The sequence below is a fragment of the Lagenorhynchus albirostris genome, chromosome 20 (assembly GCF_949774975.1).
Source record: "Lagenorhynchus albirostris chromosome 20, mLagAlb1.1, whole genome shotgun sequence".
Lineage (NCBI taxonomy): Eukaryota > Metazoa > Chordata > Mammalia > Artiodactyla > Delphinidae > Lagenorhynchus > Lagenorhynchus albirostris.
Window position 1 is genome coordinate 36,859,619 of NC_083114.1, and position 14,970 is coordinate 36,874,588.

Sequence of the window (14,970 nt, forward strand, 5' to 3'; positions counted from 1 at the left end):
ATTATATGGTATTTGTCTTTCTCTGACTTTTTTTTTTTTTTTTTTTTTTGCAGTACGCGGGCCTCTCAGCGTTGTGGCCTCTCCTGCTGCGGAGCAGAGGCTCCGGAAGCACAGGCTCGGCGGCCATGGCTCACGGGCTCAGCCGTTCCGCGGCATGTGGGATCCTCCCGGACCGGGGCACGAACCCGTGTCCCCTGCATCGGCAGGCGGACTCTCAACCACTGCGCCACCAGGGAAGCCCCTGTCTGACTTATTTCACTTAGCATAATGTCCTCAAGGTCCATCCTTGTCACAAATGGCAAGATTTCTTTCTTTCTTTCTTTTTTAATTAATTAATTTACTTATTTATTTTTGGCTGCGTTGGGTCTTCATTGCTGCACACAGGCTTCTCTAGTTGCAGAGTGGGGGCTACTCTTCGTTGCAGTGTGCGAGCTTCTCATTGCAGGGGCTTCTCTTGTTGCTGAGCACGGGCTCTAGGCACGCAAGCTTCAGTAGTTGTGGCACACGGGCTCAGTAGTTGTGGCTCGCAGGCTCTAGAGCGCAGGCTCAGTAGTTGTGGTGCACGGGCTTAGTTGCTCCGTGGCATGTGGAAGCCTCCTGGGCTGGGGCTCAAACCCGTGTCCCCTGCATTGGCAGGCGGATTCTTAACCACTGTGCCACCAGGGAAGTCCCCAAGATTTCTTTCTTTTTTACGGCTGAATAATATTATGTTGTGTGCGTGTGTGTGTGTGTATCTCACATTTTCTTTATCCGTTCATCCACTGATGGGCACTTAGGTTGTTTCCATATCTTGGCTATTGTATATAATGCTGTAATGAACGTAGGGGCGCATGATAACAATTCTTAATAACAATTATATTAAGTTCTATCTTTTCAAATAACTATTAAGATTTCTGTCTCCTCACTGGACCAGCAGCAAAAAGAATAACAACAGCAGTGAGTTGAAACACATCAATTACGTCAAAATTCATGAACTCATAATAATACTTTTCAAAAACATCTTTGGCTTTGGAGAATGCTTAGAAACCAACTTGTTATTCAGAAAACAGGTAAATAAAGGTGAAATTTTAAGCATTTATCCTGTCTTTCCTGTATGAACTGTTCCTCAGGGCCACCAAATAGTTGACGAGGGAAAAGGTTTTATGATAGAAACGTTCCAGTTAATAAATAAAGAAGGAATGATAGAATTAGAAAATGGCTAATGGAATAATGAAACTAGGCAGGGATTGTAAGCAGCTGCTAAAAACATTAGGTGAAAAGCTGCATAGCTTCACTCTTACGTGTGCATAATAGTAATATGATTTTTAAAATGTCTAAATAAGTCTTAAAAGACTCTTTTAATAAAATAAAATTTCTAAGTGAAAGGAAGCAATGACAAGATGCTCAACACCATCAGCCATCTCAGAAATGTAAACCAAAACCACACTGAGATACCACTTCACATCCACTAGGGTGGCTGTAAGCAAAAAGACAGACAAAAGTAACAAGTACTGGTGAGGATGTGAAAAAACTGGAAGCCTCATACGTTGCTAGTAGAAAAATAAAATGATGCAGCTACTTTGGAAAACAGTTTGGCACTTCCTCAAAAAGTTAAACATAGGGCTTCCCTGGTGGCGCAGTGGTTGAGAGCCCGCCTGCCGATGCAGGGGAGGCGGCTTCGTGCCCCGGTCCGGGAAGATCCCACATGCCGCGGAGCGGCTGGGCCCGTGAGCCATGGCTACTGAGCCTGCGCGTCCGGAGCCTGTGCTCCGCAACGGGAGAGACCGCAACAGTGAGAGGCCCGCGTACCGCAAAAAAAAAAAAAAAAAAAGTTAAACATAGAATTACCATACAACCCAGCACTTCCATTCATAGGTATATACCCAGAGAAAAAAGTATATATGTCCAGACAAAAACCTGCACAGGAATATTTACAGCAGCATTATTCATAACAGCCAAAAAGTAGAAACAACCCAAACATCCATCAACTTCTGAATAAACAAAATGTGCTCTATCCATACAGGGCAATATTACTTGGTAATAAAAAGAAATGAAAAGCTAACTTATCTACGACATGAATGAACCTTGAAAACATTATTATGTTAAGTGAAAGAAGCCAGTCATAAAGACCACATATTGTATGACTCCATTTATATGAAATGTCCAGAACAGGCAAATCTATAGAGACAGGAAGTAAGTTAGTGGTTGCCAGGGGCTAGAGGATGTGACCTCTAATGGGGTTTCTTTGGAGGGAGGGACCAAAATGTTCTAACGTTAGATTGTGGTAATAGATGAATATGAATCTCTATGAATATACAAACACCATGGAATTGTATACTTAAATGGGTGAATTTTATGTTATGGAATTATATGGGTATATGGGACTATATGGTTACCAAAACCAAACAAACAAACAAAAAGAAGCAATGGGGCTTCCCTGGTGGCGCAGCGGTTGAGAGTCCGCCTGCCGATGCAGGGGACACAGGTTCGTGCCCCGGTCCGGGAAGATCCCACATGCCGCAGAGCGGCTGGGCCCGTGAGCAATGGCCGCTGAGCCTGTGTGTCCGGAGCCTGTGCTCCGCAACGGGAGAGGCCACAACAGTGAGAGGCCCTCGTACCAAAAAAAAAAAAAAAAGAAGCAATGACGGGACTTTCTTTTCATGGTGATTAATGCTGCATCTTACAACTGATATCATTTTGGCATTGATTAAGTATGGTAGTTTGTTTTCTTAATTATCAAAGCAATCCTGGAACTTAAGTATTAATAGCCTTATCTTGCAGATGAGTGAACAGTTGTGGATTTGAGGTTAGGTCTACATGGCTCCCGCACTCTGCCTAAGAGTTTGAGTGATTGCAAACCCGGGGTTAGCGCACGGCAGGAAGGAGGCTGTGGTCTGAAGGAGCCTAAGTCAAGGCTGAGCCTACAGGGAAAGTAGAGCTGATTTTGACCCTGGGAGTCCAGGTAGAGGAAACAGGTGCTGGTTTCTTCTAGTCTGGTCAAGAAAATAGTTCCTAGCTTGGGGCCATGAAAAAAATGGGGCTGGTGGCAGAGATAATCATCCTAAACTCAGTAGTCTCCTCAGGCCCCAGTCCAGGTGCCGACTCCTCCCCTGAGTAAACACTATGGGCTCCGCCCCCAACCCGCAGTGTCAGGGCATCTTAGCTCTTCCCCTGGGGTTGGGGTCAGGGTCGCATATCAGCTCTGACTCTCCCTGGGAAGGTTTCACTCTTCTGTCGGAACACTACAGCCAGAAAGAAGGCCTCTTCTCTCCTCCTGGTGCAGGGGCTCTTCCCTCGCGGCAGGGCTGGTTCTGTCCCAGGAGAAGATTGCAGATGCTCTCACAGGAGAGCGGGGCCTAGTAGACAGCTGTTTGGACAGTTTCTGGACCCGCCTTCCAAGCCATGCCTTGAGACTGGTTAGAATTTTGGCTTCAAACAATTAGTAAACCTATAAAAGCCATCTCGGCAAGGAGGAGAGAAGGCAAACGAGTTAGGTGTTTGCATCTAAATGTACGGCTTCACCTCCACATGATATGTCCAGAAACCAAGGACCCTCTGAGCAAGACCCTTAATCCTGGAGAGTGAAAATAATATGTAAACCCATCCTGAGTTCCCTCTCTTTCCTCCCTTCTCTGGATTAGGTTTCCAGCCTTTATCAGTTTCTTAGCCTGTTTTGTCCCCCACCCCAATTCCCCTCCCAGATCTGCTGTTATCACCTTATTTTCCCTTCCTGAGGCTCAGTTTGCGCTCAGTGACATGGGTAGATTCGTCTCTGCCCTGGAAACCATTGCTGCTGGGAATGTTGCCACTTCCTTGGTCTTTCCAGCCTCCTGCAGGAGCGTCTGCTCAAAGCTCCCTGCCTCATCTACCGCTTCCCCTGCTGAACTGTCAGGACTCTGCCCTGGGCTCTCCTCACCCTGCATTCTCCCTTCGGAGTGGGGCAGAGGTAGGGCTCTCTGCTTCGGTCAGGAAAGGAAAGACACAACAGTTCAGCTGACTGGAATGAAAGATGCAGCACCTGGAATCACATATCTGCACGGGTCAGGCTCTCAGGTGGAAAGACGGGAGGTAGAATCTGCACACTTAGGTACCATCCCTCTCCCTGCCGAGAGCGCGGCGAGACCCACTTGGTGGGATTGCCCCACTCTGCCTTGTCACATTGTCTGACTGAGCCTCACTGACTAGCCTCTCGAGGTCTAGGATTGTCTCTCCCACCGACCCAGGTTCTTCCCTGCCTTCCACAGCCACGTGATTATATGACCAGTCTCTGCAGGGATCATTCCACCCTTTATCCAGTCCTCCCCATGTCTTGCCTGCATCGCACACTCAGCCTCATCCCTAGGTGGCTCAACAATTTCTTTCTTATATAACTTGTACGATCCTAGACCATCTCACCCTGTACCTTACCCACTGTGTGAGCTCCACCACACTGTGATCTATGCCAGGACTAGCTTAGGAGTTGTCACTTGCATTCCTGATCATTAACTTCAGTGTCCATAATTGTCCAAATCCAGCAAGCATGGGCAGGGGGTGGGGGGTGGGGGCAAAAGAATCACCGGGTTGGGTTGGCGGTGCCTGATCTTCTCTGTTACTCTCCAATTCCAGTGGTCCAGTCTCCCAGGGGTAGATGTGGAAAGGAAAAATGTGACCTGAGAACGGTTCATTATGTGGTTTGGGTCTCTTACAGCCATTCTGGGTCTAATCCCCAACCTCGTAATTAAGCAATTTATTTAAACGGGAGGTACTTTCTAGAAAATTGCCACATTCAGAGACCAAACTGCCTTTCTTAAGTGTGACTTGCTGGAAACGGAACCTCGGTTGTCTGGTTAGTTGTCCTTTCCAGTTTTTCCTTTAAGAGTCCATAGTAGGGGGGCTTCCCTGGTGGTGCAGTGGTAAGAATCCACCTGCTGATGCAGGGGACACGGGTTCGAGCCCTGGTCCGGGAAGATCCCACGTGCCGCGGAGCTACTAAGCCCGTGTGCCACAACTACTGAGCCTGCGCTCTAGAGCCCGTGAGCCACAACTACTGAAGCCCACACGCCTAGAGCCCGTGCTCCGCAACGAGAAGCCACCGCAATAAGAAGCCTGCACACTACAACGAAGAGTAGCCCCCGCTCGCCGCAACTAGAGAAAAAGCCCGCACACAGCAACGGAGACCCAATGCAGCCAAAAATAAATAAATAAAATAAATAAATTTATTAAAAAAAAAAAAAAGGAGTCCATACTAGGCGTCAACGGCACTTGCAGCCAGGGGGTGATATGGGGCACGAAAGATCCAGTGAATGTTCCAGGTGCTGCCCACTGCGGCTGTACTTTCTGCTGCAAAGGCAATGCCATTGTCTGATTGTATGTGTTCAGGGAATCCAAAAACATTACTCAGTCCATCGAAGAGTCCTTGAACAGTACGGCACCCATCTCTTGTGCAGACAGAGATGGTTGTGCCACCCCAGGAAGATATCCATGGACCCCCAAAGGTATCCACATCCTAATCCCTGGAACCTGTGAACCTATGTTACCTGGGAAGGTGAACTGGAGTTACAGACGGAATTAAGCTTGCTGAGTTTGAGGTGAGGAGATTATCCTGGATTTTCTGGGTGGGCCCAATGAAATCACAAAGATCCTTGTAAGTGAAGGAGGGAGGCTGGAGGGTCAGCGTCAGAATGACGCACGTGAGAAAGACTGGATCGGCCATTGCTAGCTGTGAAGATGGAAGAAGCCAGGAGTCAAGGGTGTGAGCACCCTCTAGAAACTGGAAAAGACAGGGAAAAGGGTTCTGCCTCGGAGCTTCCAGGAAGGAATGCAGGCCTGCCAACATCTTGATGTGGGCCCGGTGAGACCCATTTTGTATTTCTGAACTGCAGAACTGTAAGATAATAAGTGTATGTTGACTTAAGCCTCTAAACGTGCGGCAACTTGTTACAGCAGCGATAGGGAAAGAACACAAGTCTCCTGCAGCCAGTGCCCTCAAGAAAGAGTAGGGGGGCTTCCCTGGTGGCGCAGTGGTTGAGAGTCCGCCTGCCGATGCAGGGGACGCGGGTTCGTGCCCCAGTCCGGGAAGATCCCACATGCCGCGGAGCGGCTAGGCCCGTGAGCCATGGCTGCTGAGCCTGCGCGTCCGGAGCCTGTGCTCCGCAACGGGATAGTCCACAGCAGTGAGAGGCCCACGTACCGCAAAAAAAAAAAAAAAAAAAAAAGAAAGAGTAGGGGCCTACGTGGTCTACTTGCCAGGGCCAGCCCTGTGTGGTACCCCTAACTATACACTCTGAAGTCCCCTTTGCTACTCAACTATGTAGCTGGCAGTCCAGGCACATTTTCCAGGCTTCCTTAGCCTCCTGGGCTGGAATCACTAGGCCTTGTTTTAGGACCCAGTTCTGAGCTGTACATGGATGACCACACCCTGTGCGACCGTGTATATGCACAAAGCTGTGGTCCTCACCTGGGCAGTGCAGACCAGCTTGTCGACTCCACCCATGTTCATCCTTGAAGGGTCTCTTTCCACAGGGGTCATGAACAGGGGGTGTGGCTCTTGTGCGATCTGCTGCCATGGTGTTTGGCCCCACGGGGCCTGAGACGTGTTGATCCGGTCAACTCCGGCCAGGCACCAGACCACACTGCCGGTCCCATGAGTTAATAAATAGATCACAAGGTACATTTTTGGGGGGGTGTTTTCAAGCACCGAAGTCTGCACTCTGCCCACTGAGCAGAATTCCTTTGCCCGTGCAGTCTGCAACCATGTTCTAGGGCTGCCACAACAAAATACCACACACGGGGTGGCTTAAACAACAGCAATTTATTTTCCCACAGTTCTACAAGCTAAAAGTGCAAGACCAAGGTGTCAGCGAGTTTGGTTTCTTCTGAGGCCTCGGTCCCTGGCTTGCACACGGCCACCTTCTCACCGTATCTCCACATGGCCTTTCCTCTGTGTTGCACCTCCCAGGTGCCTGTGTGTGTCCAAGTTTCCTCTTTTTATAAGGACACCAGGCAGACTGGATTAGGACCCGCTCTAACACCCTCATTTTAACTTAATCACCTCTTTAAAGCCCCTCTCTCCAAATGCAATCCAATTCTGAGGTACTGGGGGTTAGGGGTTTTGTTTGGCTGTGCCACGTGGCTTGCAGGATCTTAGTTCCCCAACCAGGGATCGAACCCCTGCACCCCTGCATGGGAATTCTGGGGGTTAGGGCTTTGACGCATGAATTTTAAGGGGACACAATTCAGACCATAAGAGTTTCCAAGAACTTTGGTTGGGTTACTGGTCCCAGATTCATGATGGGGTTCATCTTCCAGCCCTGTTCACTCAGAAACTGAACCATCTTATCTAAGGCAGTCGGTATACTGTCCTTAGCCCTTCCAGTCAGAATAATGTCTCCATATAACGGTACTGGACCCTGCTGGTGAGATGTTAGCCTTTTTAGGTCTCGATCTATCCACTGGTGACAAGTTGTGGGAGAGATCAGGCCGCCCTACAGCAGCCCAGTGACGACACTGTAACCTAAGCCACGTGAAGGCAAATCGGCTCTGATGATCTGGATGCAGTGGGATGCTGGAGTCAGCGTTAGCATCGCTCCCCCACAGTGTATGAGGCCGCTCCAGTCTGCACAGAGGGGCACTAGGCCACATTGAGCTTGTAGGGGTCCACAGGAAGATGCCAGGTGCCAATGGCTTTTTCACTGACCACAAGGCTTATTATAAGGTGATAATACTTTGGGTTTTCTTCATTAATTAATCGATTGATTGATTTTTGGCTGCGTTGGGTCTTCGTTGCTTCACGCGGGCTTTCTCTAGTTGTGGCGAGCGGGGGCTACTCTTTTTATTTTTATTTTTTAAATCTTTATTGGAGTATAATTGCTTTACAATGGTGTGTTAGTTTCTGCTTTATAACAAAGTGAATCAGGTATATATATACATATGTTCCCATATCTCTTCCCTCTTGCGTTTCCCTCCCTCCCACCCACCCTATCCCACCCCTCTAGGTGGTCACAAAGCACCAAGCTGATCTCCCTGTGCTATGCGGCTGCTTCCCACTAGCTATCTATTTTACGTTTGGTAGTGTATACTATGTCCATGCCACTCTCTCACTTTGTCACAGCTTACCCTTCCCCCTCCCCATATCCTCAAGTCCATTCTCTAGTAGCTCTGTGTCTTTATTCCCATCTTGCCCCTAGGTTCTTCATGACCTTTTTTTTTTTCTTAGATTTCATATATGTTAGCATACAGTATTTGTTTTACTCTTTCTGACTTACTTCACTCTGTATGACAGACGCTAGGTCCATCCACCTCACTACAAATAACCCAATTTCGTTTCTTATTATGGCTGAGTAATATTCCATTGTATATATGTACCGCATCTTCTTTATCCATTCATCTGTTGATGGACACTTAGGTTGCTTCCATGTCCTGGCTATTGTAAATAGAGCTGCAATGAACATTTTGGTACATGACTCTTACTGAATTATGGTTTTCTCAGGGTAGATGCCCAGTACTGGGATTGCTGGGTCGTATGGTAGTTCTATTTGTAGTTTTTTAAGGAACTTCCATACTGCTCTCCATAGTGGCTGTATCAATTTACATTCCCACCAACAGCGCAAGAGTGTTCCCTTTTCTCCACACCTTCTCCAGCATTCATTGTTTCTAGATTTTTTGATCATGGCCATCCTGACCGGTGTGAGATGATATCTCATTGTAGTTTTGACTTGCATTTCTCTAATGATCAGTGATATTGAGCGTTTTTTCAGGTGTTTGTTGGCAATCTGTATATCTTCTTTGGAGAAATGTCTATTTAGGTCTTCTGCCCATTTTTGGATTGGGTTGTTTGCTTTTTTGATATTGAGCTGCATGAGCTGCTTGTATTTTATGGAGATTAATCCTTCGTCAGTTGCTTCATTTGCAAATATTTTCTCCCATTCTGAGTGTTGTCCTTTGGTCTTATTTATGGTTTCCTTTGCTGTGCAAAAGCTTTTAGGTTTCATTAGGTCCCATTTGTTTATTTTTGTTTTTATTTCCATTTCTCTAGGAGGTGGGTCAAAAAGGATCTTGCTGTGATTTATGTCATAGAGTGATCTGCCTATGTTATCCTCTAAGAGTTTTATAGTGTCTGGTCTTACATTTAGTTCTTTAATCCATTTTATTTTTGTGTATGGTGTTAGGGAGTGTTCTAATTTCATACTTTTACATGTACCTGTCCAGTTTTCCCAGCACCACTTAATGAAGAGACTGTCTTTTCTCCACTGTATATTCTTGCCTCCTTTATCAAAGATAAGGTGACCATATGTGCCTGGGTTTATCTCTGGGCTTTCTATCCTGTTGCATTGATCTATATTTCTGTTTTTGTGCCAGTACCGTACTGTCTTGATTACTGTAGCTTTGTAGTATAGTCTGAAGTCAGGGAGCTTGATTCCTCCAGCTCCATTTTTCGTTCTCAAGATTGCTTTGGCTATTCGGGGTCTTTTGTGTTTCCATACAAATTGTGAAGTTTTTTGTTCTAGTTCTGTGAAAAATGCCAGTGGTAGTTTGATAGGGATTGCATTGAATCTGTAGATTGCTTTGGGTAGTAGAGTCATTTTCACAATGTTGATTCTTCCAATCCAACAACATGGTATATCTCTCCATCTATTTGTATCATCTTTAATTTCTTTCATCAGTGTCTTATAATTTTCTGCATACAGGTCTTTTGTCTCCTTAGGTAGGTTTATTCCTAGATATTTTATTCTTTTTGTTGCAATGGTAAATGGGAGTGTTTTCTTAATTTCACTTTCAGATTTTTCATCATTAGTGTATAGGAATGCCAGAGATTTCTGTGCATTAATATTGTATCCTGCTACTTTACCAAATTCATTGATTAGCTCTAGTAGTTATCTGGTAGCATCTTTAGGATTCTCTATGTATAGTATCATGTCATCTGCAAATAGTGACAGCTTTACTTCTTTTCCAATTTGGATTCCTTTTATTTCTTTTTCTTCTCTCATTGCTGTGGCTAATACTTCCAAAACTCTGTTGAATAATAGTGGTGAGAGTGGGCAATCTTGTCTTGTTCCTGATCTTAGTGGAAATGGTTTCAGTTTTTCACCATTGAGGACAATGTTGGCTGTGGGTTTGTCATATGTGGTCTTTATTATGTTGAGGAAAGTACCCTCTATGCCTACTTTCTGCAGGGTTTTTATCATAAATGGGTGTTGAATTTTGTCAAAAGCCTTCTCTGCATCCATTGAGGTGATCATATTGTTTTTCTCCTTCAGTTTGTTAATATGGTGTATCACATTGATTGATTTGCGTATATTGAAGAATCCTTGCATCCCTGGGATAAATCCCACTTGATCATGGTGTATGACCCTTTTAATGTGTTGTTGAATTCTGTTTCCTAGTATTTTGTTGAGGATCTTTGCATCTATGTTCATCAGTGATATTGGCCTGTAGTTCTCTTTCTTTGTGACATCTTTGTCTGGTTTTGGTATCAGGGTGATGGTGGCCTCACAGAATGAGTTTGGGAGTGTTCCTCCCTCTGCTATATTTTGGAAGAGTTTGATAAGGATAGGTGTTAGCTCTTCTCTAAATGTTTGATAGAATTCGCCTGTGAAGCCATCTGGTCCTGGGCTTTTTGTTTGTTGGAAGATTTTAATCACAGTTCCAATTTCAGTGCTTGTGATCGGTCTGTTCAGTCTTTCTTCCTGGTTCAGTCTCGGCAGGTTGTGCATTTCTAAGAATTTGTCCATTTCTTCCAGGTTGTCCATTTTATTGGCATAGAGTTGCTTGTAGTAATCTCTCATGATCCTTTGTATTTCTGCAGTGTCAGTTGTTACTTCTCCTTTTTCATTTCTAATTCTATTGATTTGAGTCGTCTCCCTTTTTTTCTTGATGAGTCTGGCTAATGGTTTATCAATTTTGTTTATCTTCTCAAAGAACCAGCTTTTAGTTTTATTGATCTTTGCTATTGTTTCCTTCATTTCTTTTTCATTTATTTCTGATCTGATCTGATCTTTATGATTTCTTTCCTTCTGCTGACTTTGGTTTTTTTTTTTTTTTTTTTTTTTGCGGTACACGGGCCTCTCACTGTTGCGGCCTCTCCCGTTGCAGAGCACAGGCTCCAGACGCGCAGGCTCAGCGGCCATGGCTCACGGGCCCAGCAGCTCCATGGCATGTGGGATATTCCCGGACCGGGGCACGAACCCGTGTCTGCTGCATCGGCAGGCAGACTCTCAACCACTGCGCCACCAGGGAAGCCCTGACTTCGGGTTTTTTTGGTTCTTCTTTCTCTAATTGCTTTAGGTGCAAGGTTAGGTTGTTTATTTGAGATGTTTCCTGTTTCTTAAGGTAGGATTGTATTGCTATAAACTTCCCTCTCAGAACTGCTTTTGCTGCATCCCACAGGTTTTTGGTCGTCGTGTCTCCATTGTCATTTGTTTCTAGGTATTTTTTGATTTCCTCTTTGATTTCTTCAGTGATCACTTGGTTATTAAGTAGTGTATTGTTTAGCCTCCATGTATTTGTATTTTTTACAGACCTTTTCCTGTAATTGATATCTAGTCTCATAGCGTTGTGGTCGGAAAAGATACTTGATACGATTTCAATTTTTGTAAACTTACCAAGGCTAGATTTGTGACCCAAGATATGATCTATCCTGGAGAATGTTCCATGAGCACTTGAGAAAAATGTGTATTCTGTTGTTTTTGGATGGAATGTTCTATAAATATCAATAAGTCCATCTTGTTTAATCTATCATTTAAAGCTTGTGTTTCCTTATTTATTTTCATTTTGGATGATCTGTCCATTGGTGAAAGTCCCCTACTATGATTATGTTACTGTCGATTTCTCCTTTTATGCCTGTTAGCACTTGCCTTATGAATTGAGTTGAAAACTTCCCTAATATGGGAAGGGAAATAGTTAATCAAGTCCAGGAAGCACAAATCCAAGGAGAAACACACAAAGACACATATTAATCAAACTATCAAAAATTAAATACAAAGAAAACATATTAAAAGCAGCAAGGGAAAAACAACAAATAACACACAAGGGAATCCCCATAAGGTTAACAGCTGATCTTTCAGCAGAAAACTCTGCAAGCCAGAAGCGAGTGGCAAGACATATTTAAAGTGATGAAGGAAAAAAACCTACAACCAAGATTACTCTACCCAGCAACAATCTCATTCAGATTTGATGGAGAAATTAAAACCTTTACAGACAAGCAAAAGCTGAGAGAGTTCAGCACCACCAAACCAGCTTTACAACAATGCTAAAGGAACTTCTCTAGGCAGGAAACACAAGAGAAGGAAAAGACCTACAATAACAAACCCAAAACAATTAAGAAAATGGTAATAGGAACATACATATCGATAATTACCTTAAATGTAAATGGATTAAAACAAGTCCCATATATATGCTGTCTACAAGAGACCCACTTCAGACCTAGGGATACATACAGACTGAAAGTGAGGGGATGGAAAAAGATATTCCATGCAAATGGAAATCAAAAGAAAGCTGGAGTAGCAATTCTCACATCAGACAAAATAGACTTTAAAATAAAGATTATTATAAGAGACAAAGAAGGACACTACATAATGATCAAGGGATCGATCCAAGAAGATATAACAACTGTAAATATTTAAGCACCGAACATAGGAGCACCTCAATACATAAGGCAAATACTAACAGGCATAAAAGGGGAAATCGACAGCAACACAATCATAGTAGGGGACTTTAACAACCCACTTTCACCAATGGAGGCTACTCTTCGTTGTGGTGCACAGGCTTCTCATTGCAGTGGCTTCTCCTGTTGCGGAGCATGGGCTCTAGGCGCGTGGGCTTCAGTAGTTGTGGCACGCGGGCTCTAGAGCGCAGGCTCAGTAGTTGTGGCGCATGGGCTCAGTTGCTGCGCAGCATGTGGTATCTTCCCAGACGAGGGCTCGAACCCGTGTCCACTGCATTGGCAGGTGGATTCTCAACCACTGAGCCACCAGAGAAGCCCCGATAACACTTCTTAAACATCTCTGACTCCATTAGCTTCTTGGTCAGTATAGTGACCTCCGACCCCTTCTTCGGCCCCTACCTCATAGCATCCTGTATTGGTTCACAGTCATAAGAGTAGGCCAGGGAAGCCTGTTGGGCTCCGGACTGTGGACTTGTCCCACTACCACTGTTCTAATTGTGGCATTTCCCCTTTGGGAACATTCTTTGTTGTCAAAAGCAGTATCAGTGACAACCGCTTGAGTGTGTATTGGCCAAAGGGCCCACTCATCGAGTTACAGTTGTCCACTGTCCAAGCTGAGAGTTAGTCCCAAATCCAGTGGCAGTAGCTTTCCAGCCATGTCCCTGGGTGTTTCCTGGCACCACAGACTTGTACCTCAGTGTCCAAAAGGACTGAAAAGGTTTGGCAACCTTGGTTGCCATCAGGTCCCCAGCACATCTTGACCAGTGCATACAGCCTCCAGCCTCCCTTAGGGAAGACGGGACCTTGGCTTCTGCCATAGTCCTGTTTGTTCTTGAAAGGGTGACGTCTGGTTAGACAGGCGAAGTGAAGGCATCAGACCAACACAAGTGTAAGCAGCGCAGACCTCAGCAGGGCCTCTCAGCCCTCCTGGTCCTCCTATTTGTCCACAGTAAATGTCACAGCTGGCCAGGCATCTTCACCTGCTACAGCCCAGATCTTTAAAATTTGTGGCCCTCTAATGGCCCAAGAGTGATAATTTCCTTTGTGGGCAAGTCATCAATCTCCTGTTTGGGAACTCCCTGACGTAAATGCTAGGTCCACACTGTCCTATGGACTGGATATTCAATCCGTTTCTCTCCTCTTTAGTCTGAAGGACATTTACCTCCACCTGTGTCAGGCCTCTGACCTGTGGAGTTGGTTGCCCAGTAGCTAAATAGTTTTCTGGACTTAACTGTCCCCGACGATTGGTGCCAATTGACCAAGCCAGTCAGTCTGACCCTGAGTAACTATCTCACCACCTCGGCACTCGTGGTTTCCACTGAAATTCCAGGCTGGGGTTCCAGTGACCCTAAGGAAATGTATAGGTTCTCCTTCTATCACCCATGGATGCTTACCAGACAAGGGAAGCTCCTGTAGGGTAGGCCATTGTTTCATTGTGGAGGCGGACACCCACTAACTGGGCTTCCCTGGTGGTGCAGTGGTTAAGAATCTGCCTGGGGCTTCCCTGGTGGCGCAGTGGTTGAGAATCTGCCTGCCAGTGCAGGGGGCACGGGTTCAAGCCCTGGTCTGGGAAGATCCCACATGCCGCGGAGCAACTGGGCCCGTGAGCCACAACGACTGAGCCTGCGCGTCTGGAGCCTGTGCTCCGCAACAAGAGAGGCCGCGATAGTGAGAGGCCCGTGCACCGCAATGAAGAGTGGCCCCTGCTCGCCGCAACTAGAGAAAGCCCTCGCACAGAAACGAATACCCAACACAGCTATAAATAAATAAATAAATAATTTTATTTAAAAAAAAAGACTCTGCCTGCCAATGCAGGGGAAACAGGTTCGATCCCTGGTCCAGGAAGATCCCACATGCCGCGGAGCAAATAAGCCTGTGTGCTACAACTACTGAGCCTGCGCTCTAGAGTCCATGAACCACAACTACTGAGCCCGCGTGCTGCAACTACTGAAGCCCGTGCTCCGCAACGAGGGAAGCCACGCACCGCAACTACGAGTAGCCCCCGCTTGCCGCAACTAGACAAAGTCCGTGCGCAACAATGAAGACCCAACGCTGCCAAAAATAAACTTAAAAAAACCCCCAAAAAACCCATGTAGGCGGCATGTCAGGTAGGCCCAAGTAGTATGTCTTCTGTAGTAAGTTGCATGGTGTCCCCCCAAAAGATATCCCCACCCCAGACCTTAATAGAAATAAGGGTCTTTGCAGATATGTGCAAGGATCTCGAGATGGGATCATCCTGGACGAGGGTGGACCCTAAATCCAGTGAGGACTGTCTTTATAGGAGACAGAAAAACAGAGACAGAGCCACAGAGAAGACCATGTTGGCAGAGATTGGAGTGATCTGTCTTCAA